The sequence below is a fragment of the Numenius arquata genome, chromosome Z (genome assembly GCF_964106895.1).
Source record: "Numenius arquata chromosome Z, bNumArq3.hap1.1, whole genome shotgun sequence".
Classification (NCBI taxonomy): domain Eukaryota; kingdom Metazoa; phylum Chordata; class Aves; order Charadriiformes; family Scolopacidae; genus Numenius; species Numenius arquata.
Window position 1 is genome coordinate 29,213,802 of NC_133616.1, and position 14,320 is coordinate 29,228,121.

General features: G+C 40.8%; 1 protein-coding gene across 2 annotated transcripts in view; it reads left to right on the forward strand.

Moving 5' to 3' along the window:
- MAP1B (microtubule associated protein 1B) overlaps positions 1 to 14,320 on the forward strand; it is a 70,327-nt gene that overhangs the window by 35,282 nt on the left and 20,725 nt on the right. The window lies entirely within an intron of this gene.

A 14,320-nucleotide genomic window follows, 5' to 3' on the forward strand; every position in this document is an offset into this window, starting at 1 on the left:
GTTGCTTAGTGATTTCTAGACTTTCTGTTCAAATCTGGTTTAAGTTGGCGTGACTCCGCTGATTTAATTCATAGGCAGTAGTTAAATTGGTTTAATTAGTATGCAGTCTGGTTAAAAATCTCCATATATTTAAGAATAGTATGGATAGCTTTTATATAGACAAGACAACACTGACCAAGAAAAGAGATATCTCATACGGTTTTCAGTGTACTAGTCTCTCTTTTACAGATATCTTTGTTTTCTCTGACTGCTGTCTTGAAGAGTACTGCAGCAGTTTTACTTTTGGAAAGTACTAGGTGAAGCCGATCATATGGTAACTCAAGAAGATGAGCCTGTGCACTGAAAAACATCACAATATATTAATTCCTAACTGAACACCTTTGTATTTGAATCCATGATTCTTTGGAAAAAAAATAAAATTAAAGGATTTGTGTAGTTAAAAATGAATTAAAAATTCTCTATTTTTTAGTTACAAATGTTCAAACTGAAAATAAAAACACATGTTGTTCTCAGTGGGGGAGAAAGTGTCAGGAGAATAGATTCATAGCAGCTTACAGATTAATCTCCTCAGCAGAGACTGGTCTGTGCATGTGTTGTGGAAACAGCTTTCCAGTTACAGGGCACCAGGTGGTCACCTATGGTTGATTTAAGAAGCAAACACTTGCCACAAACGCTATTAGTAGTGTGTAATGAGATTAACTCCCCATAGCACTTGCAATATCCTTGAGGTTTTTTCCTAAAGCAGTAGAGGGCTGATCACCACCTCTTAAACAATGAAGAGTTTAATCTTTCATTGTTGTATGCACATAACTCTCATCGGCATTAGTAGGAGTTAAGCGTGCACATAAACGAATAATAGACCTTAAGGTTTAAGTAATCATGGTAAGCTAAAGGTCTCTAGCAATTTCACAAAAGGCTAGGCCAAAATTCTATGACTATTCCCACTGGGTGACATTAAGTATTTTCAGAGATTTGTATTTTTGAGACATGAAGGGTGATTAGAGGTTCCGAAATAACAATGAAGATTTAGGAAAAGGTAAGAAGACTTAGCTGCAAGAGACAGAACCTGAAGCAGAGCTCATATTTGATTAAATGTTTTTCCTTTCCATGACAGGGTGAGCTTTTTCTTTCTTTCATTTTAAGGTAACTTGTTGTGATGTGTACTAAGCATTGTGGTGGACTTGCTGGGAGTTTGGTGGATGTTTATATAGTTAGAGATGACACAGCTCTCCGCAGCAGTTTTTGCATATGCAGGAGGAAACTATTTCACTAGGTGCAAATTCCGTGCCCTCCTGTAAAAGCTTGCTGTGGCTGTGTAAGCAGAAAGGATCCTCCCATTATGTGTCATCAAGAATAGTCCTCTGCTCCTCAGCTCAGAGGTTGCCTCAACGATTTCTGGGGACATCTGCTTCTTCCTAGGAAGAAGACTGGGAGTAGGAAAGGGTATCAGAAATTGTAGCTCAAATGCTTGAACATTAAAATAGAGGTTTCCAAAACTAGATCTATTCCTCGCTTATTTTTCCATACAGAAGTTGGTGCAGAGAGAGTGTACAGAGCCAGTAAAGACAAAAAATAATCCAAGCCAGACTCTTGACTGACCTCTGGAGTCTGCCCACTTTGTCGTTTAGAGGGCCAGCTTTTGCTTTCCCATTTGCTGGTTCATTGATTTCTGATTTCCAAGCCCTTTGACTTCTTTTAACGGGTACTTTTTTTCTTGTATCGTATCAGTGGATATGAGCCATCATTGATTGTTTTTCATACATTGCTTTTTCATACTACAGTTTCCACCACTGGTTAGGGTAATTCCTTTGTTAAATTTTAGAGTTTAGGTATTAAAAGACATTGAGCTTTCACGATAATATTTCGATATGGGTTTGTATTTCCTGAAGGTACCTGTAGTTTTTTCCCTCCCTCCCTGTTTTTGATGTTCTAATTACAGGATAGCATTGACTTTTTCAGTCTTATAATGTAATACAATTGGTTGTACTTGAACACATGATCAGAAAACTTAAGGCTAAAGACTGGAGGGACTACTTTATGGCTTGTTTTAATTCCAGAAATGAAAGCCAAAAGCATGTTCCCTTTGTGCTGAAATATCTAGCTGGCAGGTATGTCTCCTCATTTTCTTCTTTGTAAAACCTGGAATTAATTAATAGTACTTGCCTGTATTGTACACAGAGGCAATTGATTTCATATTACATTTGCAATTTGTATAAAACCATCCAGTGGAGAATTGCATATATCCAGTAAAGAATGGGAGGATGACAGTGTCTTGAGGCTTTCAAGTGAGCTTTTCTCTTGGCAGAGCAAAAATCTCTGCCTTCAGGTAGAACAGTTGTTCTGCTCTTTCAGACCAGGAAAGTGGTTACTGCTAGAATAGGACAGTGAATTTACGTCCAGAAATTGATTAGCAACACTGCTTATCGTCATGGCTATTTTCACTGACTATATGTAAAGCAAAATGAAAGCTTTGTGCAAGATGTCCCATGGAGCTGGGAAGCTGGATGGTTGCCAGGGGAAAAGCTTAAACCCGGTTCTCATTAAAGGCTTACAAACAGAGCACCTTGTTAAGTTTTGCAGCCATTGCAGAAGCTCAGGGATATTCCACAGCTGGTAAATTAGTTGATAGTAATAATACATTTAACAGAATGACAAGTTTCTAGAGCACACAAAAGTAAACCCAAGTATTAAAAAATATGACTTTTCCACTGTAATACAGCTGTTATGATTATGTGATTTGTTCAGGAAACAGTAATAAAGCCAAGCCATGATGTTACTTGTGAAAGAACGTCACAGTCTTCAAAGAGGGCCACTAGGTAAATTATGTGTAAGGAGGTATTTTGGCAAACAACCTGGGATTTTATTGTACGTAATAAACATTACAGTAAAAATATCAAGGGTAGGTTATAAACTGTGGAGATTTTCCCCACAATACTTATTGATTGCCAGACTATGGGAAGATTCAACCGTAAATAATTTTATATGCTGCAAAGTTAAGTGTCTAAACTGGAGTGCAAGGCTCCCTGCAACAGCCATTAGTGCTTGCAAAAAGATGTCATTCATTATTCATGGGCAATGAAATCCTCTCATTTGAACCAGGACAAAGGAATAAAAATTACATATAAACTGAGAAACTTTAATAAATACACATCCAAAAATATATACTTGAGGGAAAGAGTTAATTCCCCATGTGTCAAATCCCCATAGGTTTTATTGACTTGTCTGACTTTTCACAGAAATGGCAGATGAACTTAAAACTAAGTTACATATGCACTAATGACCCCAAGACCAGAAATATTCCCCAGAGAACTTTAATTGGAGCTTTGGGTTTGGCTTCAGCTGCTGTAGTGGTGAAAACCCATTAGTAAGTACTCGGTGGCTATTTGGAAAGATCGACAGAGTCCTTCTGAAATTATCAAAATTCAGACACTTCTCCCTGAAGGGAAGGAGTAAAAGACTAAAAATCTCTTCAGGTGAAGCCGTCTGAGAAAAGGCAGACTTCTGAAAGTCTTATCCCTTTGCTGCACATTTTGCATGTACATCAGCTTTTCCCTGATGTTGCTGTGCTTGATTTTCTATATGAAGGTGGGAGTTGCGGTGAAGTGCAAGGAAGTATCTGCAGAGTGCTGCAGAGAAAAATCAAAAACTCTGAGCTAACTTGCCTTTTTCCGTGGCAGTCAGGATGATGAGGGCAGAATGGTATAGCCAGGCAGCACAGCACAGGGAAGTGAAATGGAAGGATGTAAAAAGCAGCTTTTAGTAATGGCAACATTTGAAAGGAAATGAAGTACCTTTAAATGAAGTTGGCGGGGGGGGGTGTTGTTTTTTTTGTTGTTGTTGTTTCTCTTTTTTTGTTGGGTTTGTGTTATTGTCTTTGGTTTTGTTTTGGGTTTGTTTTTCTTTTTTTTTAAATACAGGAAGGATCTTGGCTACTTGCTTAAATTTCATTAAGGAGAAACATAATACTGATGTTCCCTATCTTGTTCTCAACAGCAGATATTTATAATCAAGAACCTTTTCCATTCCTCATTGAACTCAGTGGCAATTTTCCTATGGAGTGCACTTGGATTGGAGTTAGACACTATGTTATGTAATGCAGATTGACACAATTGTATTTTGTTATAATAAGTCATTAAAATAAATCTGATGTTTTCTTTCCATAAAAAGCAGCCTTTGGAAAAAGTCCCAAGCACTTTACCTTTGATGCACAAATTTGCTCAGCATCTTTAACAGCCCAGAAAATGATTTTGTTTGTAATGTGAATATACTGGGTACTTGGTAAAACAAAAGAACACTTAAGCTTCTAACCAGTCCTGTGAATTATGATATATGGTGCAGTAGAGTCTGAGGTAGTGAGCCACAGAGGTATTGAGAAAGAAGTAGTATTTTTTTCCAAGTAAAATTTTATTTGGCTATTTGACAGTTAACATTGAGTTGGGATGTGAAAGAGAGATTCCTTTTCTAAATAACTGAGCAAAGTTAAAATATGACATTGAGGGGACTATTGCAAATAAATTATAGTGGGAAATTGTCTACTCTTCTCAGGATTACATTGGTTCCTGGGTCTGAGATGTTTACCAGAGGTAAGAGAAGAAATTTCCGTCTTTCTACACAGAGAAACTTGTTTCTGGAAGAGGTCTGATGTTGCACAGCTGCCTTTCTCTTCCCTGGTTAGTAATGCTCCCAAACGCAGGCTCAGAAGAGGACTTTCACTGACCTTCAGGACTGATGAGTCAGCTCTGCATCACTGCAGTCTCCCGTCGTGGTGTGTGTTGGCTGCCAGTTTCTATGCAGTACTGGGGCAATGTGCTGTGCAGCTGAAAACTAAAGCTCCAGATCCGCAGTTCTGTTCTGCAGTGTATCACAGAGCTGCCCTTGTCATTTTCTATGCATATAAGATTTAAGGGTAAGAGAGAGATTACGTGAAACAATGAAAGGCTTACAGCCTAAAAATATAGGGCTGACTATACTATACATGCCATTAATTTACTAACTTGCTGTTAACAGCTTTTTAAGATTATTACTTGTAATGGAGATGTGTAACTCAAGACAACTGCTTACACAGAATCTCACATTTACGTGCCTGCCTGCCTCAAGTTCATGAAATACAAAAACTAAGAGAGGAAAAGATTAAATTGCTTTGCTTTTGCCTAGATAGTCCTGTACAAATTTCTCATGAATTTCAGTGGGTGTTGGTTTCTGTTTTCTCTTGCCATTTGTAGCTAGAGTTTCAAGATCTGCAGTGATAATATTTGTTAAATAATATAGTTATCTTAATAGCCGGGCAAGTGGTTTATGGAAGATTTTCAACCCTGAAAAGTAGTTAAAGGTGACTTAGGGGGTCCATCAAAAAATTATTCTATTATGCAGAGCTTTTAAAGTATTCAGTATTTTCTAATGCACAACATCGTGATGTACCTTGCAGAACTAAAAGGATTGTGTAGCTTCAGCACTCTGGTTGGCTTCTAAAGACTCGGGTTGCTGTTTCTGTATGACCTTGGAAATTGTTGCTTTATCTCTATTTTATGGGCTTAAAATCCTTTCACACCTATCAGGTGTCTTCATTGTGAAAGGAGTTGTTCAGAGATCAGCATCTCGAGAGTTTTAATCTACAGAACCAATTTGTGGAAATACTTCTAAACAAGATCAAAATATACATTGCAGGAAGCCACTCTGACCTGTGAATATTTTGGAGCAAGATCTTAAGTTTTGTTTGTATGGAGCACTAAGTGCTATGTATTGCCTTGAAAATAATGGAAAAGCCTATACAATTTATATAAAAAGGCTTTAAGTGCAAAACAATTGAAGAATAAGACATAAAGGTACACGGGAAGATTTCCACGTTGATGAGTGCAGCATCTAGATGTCTCTGAAACCTCTTGTTTCAAGGTTGGAAGGGTGATTCCTGAGGGAGATGGTGACTTCAGGTAAATGAATTGCTGGTGAAAGCCCATGTCAGACACTTGTAATGGGATGTGGTTTTTGCTCTCAAAGCCAGACTGACTATAGCCTTGCTATTGAATTAGGCGCTTCTCATGACTGGAAACACTGCATGCACCTCTGGTAAACAGCCATCACTCTTCCCACTCTTTCTGCAGAGATATTAAACTGCTCTGCTCTCTAAACACTCCCTTTTTTTCCCTTCCTATAATTACAGGAGATCATTTCTTGGAGTAAGGTCATAAAACTGCACTCACCTGTCTGCAAAGCATAATTCTAGCTGTGCCAGTTCAGATTTATGTTCCTTGCTTGCCATCCTCTCGCTGAAATTACAGTGCTGCCAAATAGTGGCTGGACAAGGCTTCTGGGATTAGAGCTTTATCCACCATATGGGTTGCAAATGACATAGGTCAACTAAAGAACAGAAATGGCAGAGTTCAGAGACAGCCATTCATGACTACAGTGACAACTAGGCATCAATCGAGAAAGCAGACTGCTGCCAGGGACCATCTGTCTCTAAAACAACTGCTTAGGATATTGGGTAGTTCCCCCAGAAATGTGAAACCTTAGGTATTGGGGATAATTGGTTATTGTAGAATGGATAAGGAATGTTTGGTTTCCTAATCAAAGAAGCAGTCCAATAATTAAAGACAGTCACTCACTTCAAGAAGAGGTTTGTCTTTTTCCTGTCAGTAGCTAATTTTAATGCTCGATAGCAATAACTTGCAGCTGAACTCATTGAACAGATTGGTGCTGTTGATTGACTACTGGATGTATTTCTCCTTAAGCAAAGTCAAAGGTGAACCCATTTATCAGAAGCATTGGATTCCACTACTGTTGCACGTTTAGTGTATAAACAGGAAGTGTATTCTAGTTCTCTTTTACTCTGATTTTTTTGAGGTCTGTAGCAATCTGGTTTTAACTTTCACTCTTGTCCAGAGTGTCAGTGAAATTGATAATTAAGCTCCTAAGGTACTTGGTTCAGGTTTTGTGGCATATCCCCTCTTTGGCAGATAAGCCTGGTTTAGTAGACATTAAAAATATAATATATAAACTCTTATTGTTAGAATCATGGAATCATAGAATGGTTAGAGTTGGAAGGGACCTTAAAGATCATCGAGTTCCAACCCCCCTGCCATGGGCAGGGACACCTCCACTAGAGCAGGTTGCTCAAAGCCCCATCCAGCCTGGCCTTAAACACTTCCAGGGACGGGGCATCCACAGCCTCCCTGGGCAACCTGTTCCAATGCTTCACCACCCTCACAGTAAAGAATTTCCTCCTAATATCTAATCTAAATCTACCCTCTTCCAATTTAAAACCATTACCCCTTGTCCTGTCACTACACTTCCTGACAAAGAGTCCCTCTCTGGCTCTCCTGTGGGCTCCCTTCAGATATTGGAAGGCTGCTATGAGGTCTCCCTGAAGCCTTCTCTTCTCCAGGCTGAACTACCCCAGCTCTCTCAGCCTGTCTTCATAGGGGAGGTGTTATTGTGCTTTGGACCAATTTGCTTCAACATTTATTTCAAAGTACTTTTTGTAGTACTGCTTTGTTCAGAAGAAACTTGTAATGCTTTAGCAGTCCTTCATAGAGCTCTGCAATTGTAAAACATGAAGAATTATGTGAAAAATGCTGTTTCTGAAGGTGGGGAATGACAGTTGAGGGTACTAATGTGTCCCAGACAGTAACAGATGGGAGTGAAAGGCCAGCAGTTTGCTTCCACTTGATAAATGCCTGTATTTTGACAGCAAATTAGATGTTACATGAAGTTGGCAAATAGTGCAAAAAATCAATATTTAGTGTGAAAAGTTGATATAATTAGTCTGTTGATCAACAGGGTATGTGAAAACATGATTTAAAGCCTTGAATTTACTTCAGGAGATTTCAGTGGGAATGGGTTGTGGAGCAGTGAATTCTCCTGCAATCGCTTGTAGTTCTTGCAGCATCTCGTAGCACACCTCAGTTCATAAGTCTGCAAGTATTAGAGATTAAAGTTTGAGGCAGAAGATATGAATCCAGCTATGAATATTAGTGCAAACCGGTCAGCTTGCTTTCCCTCTCTGCTCTTCAGGAGTCCTGAGCAAGGATTGGTGGACTGGGTTCGTATACAGTAACTGGAAGCTGAATCTTGCAGTTCCTGTTCAGGCTGCATCACCATCTTCTGCCTAGCCTTCCACTTTCAGGGCTCCGTTATTACCTGGAAGTATAAACCCAAATGAGATCTGACAGATAAGGACTTATCCAAGAACTAAAATTAAATAATATGTGGCTAGCCTTATTTCATTAAATGTGAGCTTAAAAATCCTAAAATACAACATGCTGCAGGACATTGTCTCTCAGGACTTGTGGTTAATAAATTGTTGCAAGTCAGATGTGAGTAGGAAAAATGTTTAACTATCACCAGGTTGCCAATGAACCATATGAAACTTGAAAATGGGTTCCATTTATGCAAGGAGAGGGAGAAGATAAACCACAGATTTATGCTTCCTGCAGAGTCACAACACGGTTCAGTATTCCAGCAGACGCAAGAAAGATTAACCTAACTTTGCAAAGACAACATATAATCCTCTATAAAAAGCTCATAACATTAGATATGGGTCTGAACTAACCATTGTGGTCAGAGCAAGCAGGTTTAAATAGCTGCAAGGAAAACAGTCATACTTTGCAGTCAATGTCACTCTTCTGAATCTCAGTCGCTATCAGAGGGCTCAGCAATGTTAGTAGAGCTGACTTTTGTTCACAGCTGTCATGCCAACTCAGCAACCTAGCAGGTACGGATTTTATTTTCACCTAGAAATGTGTAAAGTACCCCTATTTTTGTACATATATAAGAGTTCTTGCTGGAATAAATGACTATACCCTGCTTGCACCCAGCTTAAATTTACAAAGTCACTGGGCTGAATTGAGCCCTAGAGGCAGTGAATCTATCTTCTCTGACATAAATGGAGTTATGCCTGTGTTATGCACTCCCCATAGTGCCACCTAGTTACAAGACTAACTGATTAGCCTCTGCAGCCCCTGGCATCAACTGCAGGGCTTTCAGACTGTGCCTGGAAGGGCACTTTCTGAAGTTCTTGTAGCCCAGTGCCTGGGCGTTATACAGCCATTTCTCCATCAAGTCTATAAATCATTTTCTTCTTACTTGCAGATACAGAACTCCAGATTTTTACATCATCAGAATTTGCTTTGGCAACTCTGTAAAAGCCACGACCTTGCTTAATGCTGTACACTTCCCTACTTCTCCAGCTTGCAGTTTATGTCAGCAGGAAACTTAACGTGGTCTGATGGCCCCATCTCAATGGAGAAGGTGAAGGGGATGGAGAGGTCCATTTCATTTATGCCAGATTTCTTCAGATAGTCGATAATCTTCTGTTAAAGGCCATCTTGATCCTTTCTCCTTTGTCTGGAATCATTGTTGCAATGTAATGCCTCCAGGTTGACAGTGGTTGACAGTGGGGAGGTTTGGGGGCTGGTCAAAATTACAGCATTATTTGACAATTTATGCCCATTGATCTTTGTGTTGAAAACAGGGAAAAATAGATTTATTCAGTTAGTATAAGAAATAGTAACTATCAGACCACCAGTTGTCCAGAACTCTCAATATTGTATTGAGTATTCGTAGAACACACAAGGTTAACACGTCTTATTTGGAGGATGAATTTGAAGTCCCCACTAGAAAAAGGTGAAAAAACGAGCAGTTTGAAGTTATTTAAAATACACAGGTTATTGCATTACTGTTGACTAGGCAAAAAGGTAAGGAAAGTAAGGTAAGGGTATGATAACCTTCTGGTAACCTTCATCAAACATGGTAACTCTGAAACAGATGTAGATGAGATGATTCTTGAACATCAGTTATTGCTTTCCAGCTTAGTGGCTGACAAACCCCAATACTGTCTTTCAGAGTCATAGCAGCTCAAAGACCGTGCTTCGTCTGAGCTCTGTTTCAGTGGTAAAGACATTCGTTGTGCTCCTTAGGCTATTTATTACTTCTGGTTTCGCTAAAGACAAACTTTTTTCTACCAATTTAATTAAATGCAAAAGGGTGTCTGATTTGCCCAAGCCTTGACCTTTAGTGCTTGGATGCATAGAAATGGAGTGTTTCTCTTCCCCCGCCTTGCCTCCAAGCCCCTTACATACTCACATGTGTGAAATCCTTAGCTGGTAATATTTTTCAGTCATCCAGCTCTTGCTTACCATGGACGTAAAGGCAGCGAGAACTAAAGCTTTTAAGATGTTACTATGTGTGGATATCAACAAACAGTGTATTGTCCTTAGTAGGAATTAAAATAGACCAAGCCTTTCCTGACATCTATACCCAGAAATGTTGAAGCAAAAGGTTGTACGTTGCTGCTTCTCAAACACAGTGTTGCCCTGTTGGGAAAATGTCTTTCCTCAGTGATTGTATTTGTCCATTTGTCCATTAAAGACACCTTTTCAAAGCTGAAGAAAGAACTCTAGGAATGGATGTTTTATTTTGCAGGATTTTTCTCCCCTCAGTGTCCAGAAAGTCCTCCACCAGACAGGGGCAGCTGGAGGGGGCGAAGTGGGAGGCTGGGCATTGGAGCTACTTGCAAGTGCAGAGCACTGAACATTTCCAACTGCATGAAGTTCACCGCCTAGTTGTGACTTGTGGGAAGTTTTGTTAGCAAGCCTTGCAAGCTGTGCCATCTGCTAATGCCACCCAGCATGGTGACTGGTGTAACAGGGCAGTCATGTTTTCTGACAGAGAAATGATACTTTAAAGTTCTCTACAATAAAAACTAAAAGATGTTTAAAGTTGCCAAAGGGCTGTGTTTGAATGCCAGCTCAGGTGTTAAACAATCACCACCTTCAGGGAAAAGGTATTCCCCTTCACCCGTTCTGCCAAGAATCATCACAGGAAAGGTTTACCTGCTTCCCCGGTGTTCACTTTGTATGGGAATGGCATTGACAAGAAGCGAGTGAGTGCTTGTGTCCACCTGGGGTGAAGGGAAGTGCTGATGGGAACCCCTCTATTGAGTAGCTTGTTGCCTACAGCATGCACCCCCATGTGCGGCCAAGAAGTATGTCAGTGGTGATCCTTGGCTAAACAAGACTTGGAGGAAGGCTTAATTTCTTTTCCTTGCCATTCATTTACATTTTGTGATTGCAGAAGATTAACATAGTCACTGCTAAAAGTGAGCCCCATGATCACACTGCTTGATTGGCCTGAAAAGATCAAGTTAGAAATCTGTTCAGTCACTTCTCTAGGAAATGTTACTGACATCATCCCCATCTCAATAATCCTACTATAAATGTCATTGGTATTTGGCTGAGTAGGGGAGAAATAGAATCCTATGGCCATAGGAACTGGGATGATGCATGTGGAAATCACCTTTTAAGCAATTGTCACATGCTATTTACTTCTCTGCATTCTGGTTCTGAACCAAACAGCTGCCAAGACTCTTTATTTATATCTGGTTTTAATTGGAAGCTTTACTTAATAAAATCAAGGATGAGCAGATACTTAGATTTCTTCCAAACACAGTATTTATTTCTGAAGGTGTTTAGATAGGATTTTGACTTGCTTACCAGAAACTATAAGCAGGTAAAATCTATCCATCCAACCGTTTCTGTGCAACCTGGAAGTTTCTTCCTTTCTTCCTCTGACACATCGAGAAATGTTCTGTGAAATGTGTAGAGATGGGCTGTAAAAATCCAGTAGAGTTAATTTAAAGCAACCGCAGGTCTTCTACGTGAGTCGCAGGTTCTCTTACTCCATCTGTAGTTTAGCAGGTTGCAGTCTTTTGCCACTTTGTGAAATGCCATTGTTGCTTTCTGCTCCCACACTGGAATAGCTTGTTTCTGTTTGATGAAACTGTTCTGTGAGAGACCTTCCTTCATTCCAGCTGAGCATCTTGGAGTATCAACCTGGGCAGGAAGCCCGTGTTGCTCTACAAAATTGTAAATAGCTTTTCAAAAGACTTATTTTTTTGTTTCTCAAGCAGTGACATGTGAACATGTTACTGATATTAGCAAGTAGCCACAAACTTCCCAAGTTTTTAATGGGATGGGAGCTCTCATAGTGACTCATACCCTGCCAGTGCCGGGTCCCCACCCCGTAGGAGAAGCAGTAACACATGTTAATGCTGAGGAGTTGAAGAGGGAGGCTGTCATGCATGCAGCTCTGAAAAAGCACTGTGTACGTGGTGTAGACCTCTATGCTTGCCTCTGGAAATCAGTCTCAAGACGCATGAAACCATGCAACCACTGGACCTGGGTGGCTGGCCCCCAGGAGCATAGGATATGTAACCAGCATTGGAGCTGGTCAGCTGGAGTTGTTTCTTCCCAGGTCAAATCCCTCCCAGCTACATGGATACATGACTGGGAACAGCTCCAGAGAAGTCCAAGCTGAGTGCTTTGAGTCAGGTGGACACTATGCGTCTGTGTCTAACTTTGCATGTGGCTAAATGCATTTCCTTTCTACCCATGCTTAATGTGTTAATGTCTAATCATACATGAGGCTTAGTCTGGCCTGAAGCAAAGTTTGTGCTCCGTGTCACCAACTAATAATCGAGACATTTCTGTCGCAACTTAAGGGTGATGATTTCTTTTGTTTTCTTACAAACGGTAAAGACTAGATTCAATAAAATCTGCCTAATATCTTAATTTGAGGGAAATCTGCAGACTAAATAAAATACCAGATCACAGAGCATCTCCTGAAGGAGTCTGTGGTAACAGAGTGATCTGGAGATTTTATTGAACGTAGCCTTATGTATGCATTCCTGTTAGGCAAGGAAGCAGAGCTATAAAAATAAATTGAATTACAAAGGGTAATGCCAGAGTGGATGCTGCAAAGGGAGACCTCCTCCCCTTTCATAATTTACAGTCTGTCTCCTTCTTTCAAGGAAGGACAGCAAACAGAATATATCTTAAGAAAACTGGGTTTCTTCAAACGAATTAGATTATTATCCACAAGTCTCTAGACACTGTCACGCACAAGAGAGTAAACAGCAACCTTGTCTCGCATTTTTACTTGAGAACATCATTATTTTTTTCCTTCTCCTTCACTTTCTATCATATGATTGTAAGATCTTACGCTTATAAACGCACAGCTTCCCCTGCCCAACAGCAGAAGATGCAGCATATTGCGAGATCGGTGGGTGAGGAGGAGGAAGAAGGGGAGGAGGAGGAGGAGAAGGATGAGGAGGTGGAGGATATCACTGGCCTGGGAAGAGGGGGAGGGAACCCAGCCCGGCCCGAGGTGGGGGTGTGTGGGAAAGGCTGACTGCTCGCCCTCGCAGGCTGCCCCCACCCCTCGCACGCTGCCCCCACGCTGGCTGGGGCTCTCAGGAATGCAGAGCTCCTTTCAGTGGGGCCATTCTTGGGCTCGTTGTTTTATGTCTCTTTACAGCGGAGTTTTTCTCAGTTGGCAAATAGGTGACTTGTTCTCTGTCTCTCGTACTTCCTTTTAAGTGCAATTAATTATTTTAATTGATTAATATTGCACTGAGCAGTTTGCTCGAAAGAGACAGCTCTTCTGGTTTTTTGGACTAATTACCAGTCTGGATTTCTGAATGACAATACAGCTGCTAATTAATCTCACTGCAGTTCTCACAGAAAGAGACCCTGATAAGAACTTGCCAATTAACATAAGAAAAAAATAAAATGTCAAGAGTCCTGTTGTGTTTTTCTGGCATCCAGTCACAGTCAGATGAATATCACTATTAAATACAGAGACAGACTAGTACTAACTATGAAAGCCAGCAGGCTGCAAGGCTGCTCCAAACTTGCCCAGACATTACTCATTCAGGAGCTAGCTGTTATTTGTACACCCGCTCACTCCTGTTGCCTAACATAGCTTGCTACGGTTTTTGTAGGCGGGAGGAAGATGAAGCAGGGCAGTGCGGCAAGTGTCTGACCATCCCCATAGGGAATTTCTTGCAGCGTCCCAATGTTAATCTCTATTGGCAGGAGGCTGGAAGGGTAGTTTTGGCAGAGTGGGTCCCAGCTTTTACCTGGTTCATCTAGTGCGGCCAGGGACCAGGGGTCTGTGTGGGGCGCTGCCTGGCTCGAGAGTGCTCCTGCTCCACAGTGCGTGACAGGGACCACATGAGTCCCCTGTGGGATGGTGCTGGTGGTGGTGGGCAGCAGGGACATCCCTAGGGTTCTCTACTTGTCTCATAAATTGTGCTCATTAGCCATGGTGGGCGGTGTCAACGTACAGCCCAAGTATTCACTGCTTCTTGCAGGGGAAGTTCGCAGCTTGTGCTGACTTTCCTGCTGCTGTGGCTAAGCCACTAGTAGTCCCTGAAAAAGCTCATATAATACCACCTGGGCATGTTACAGGACTGTATTATCTCAGCTGTCTCTGTGATGTAGATAACATCCGTGAAAATACAGGGCCATATTCTCAGCTCCAG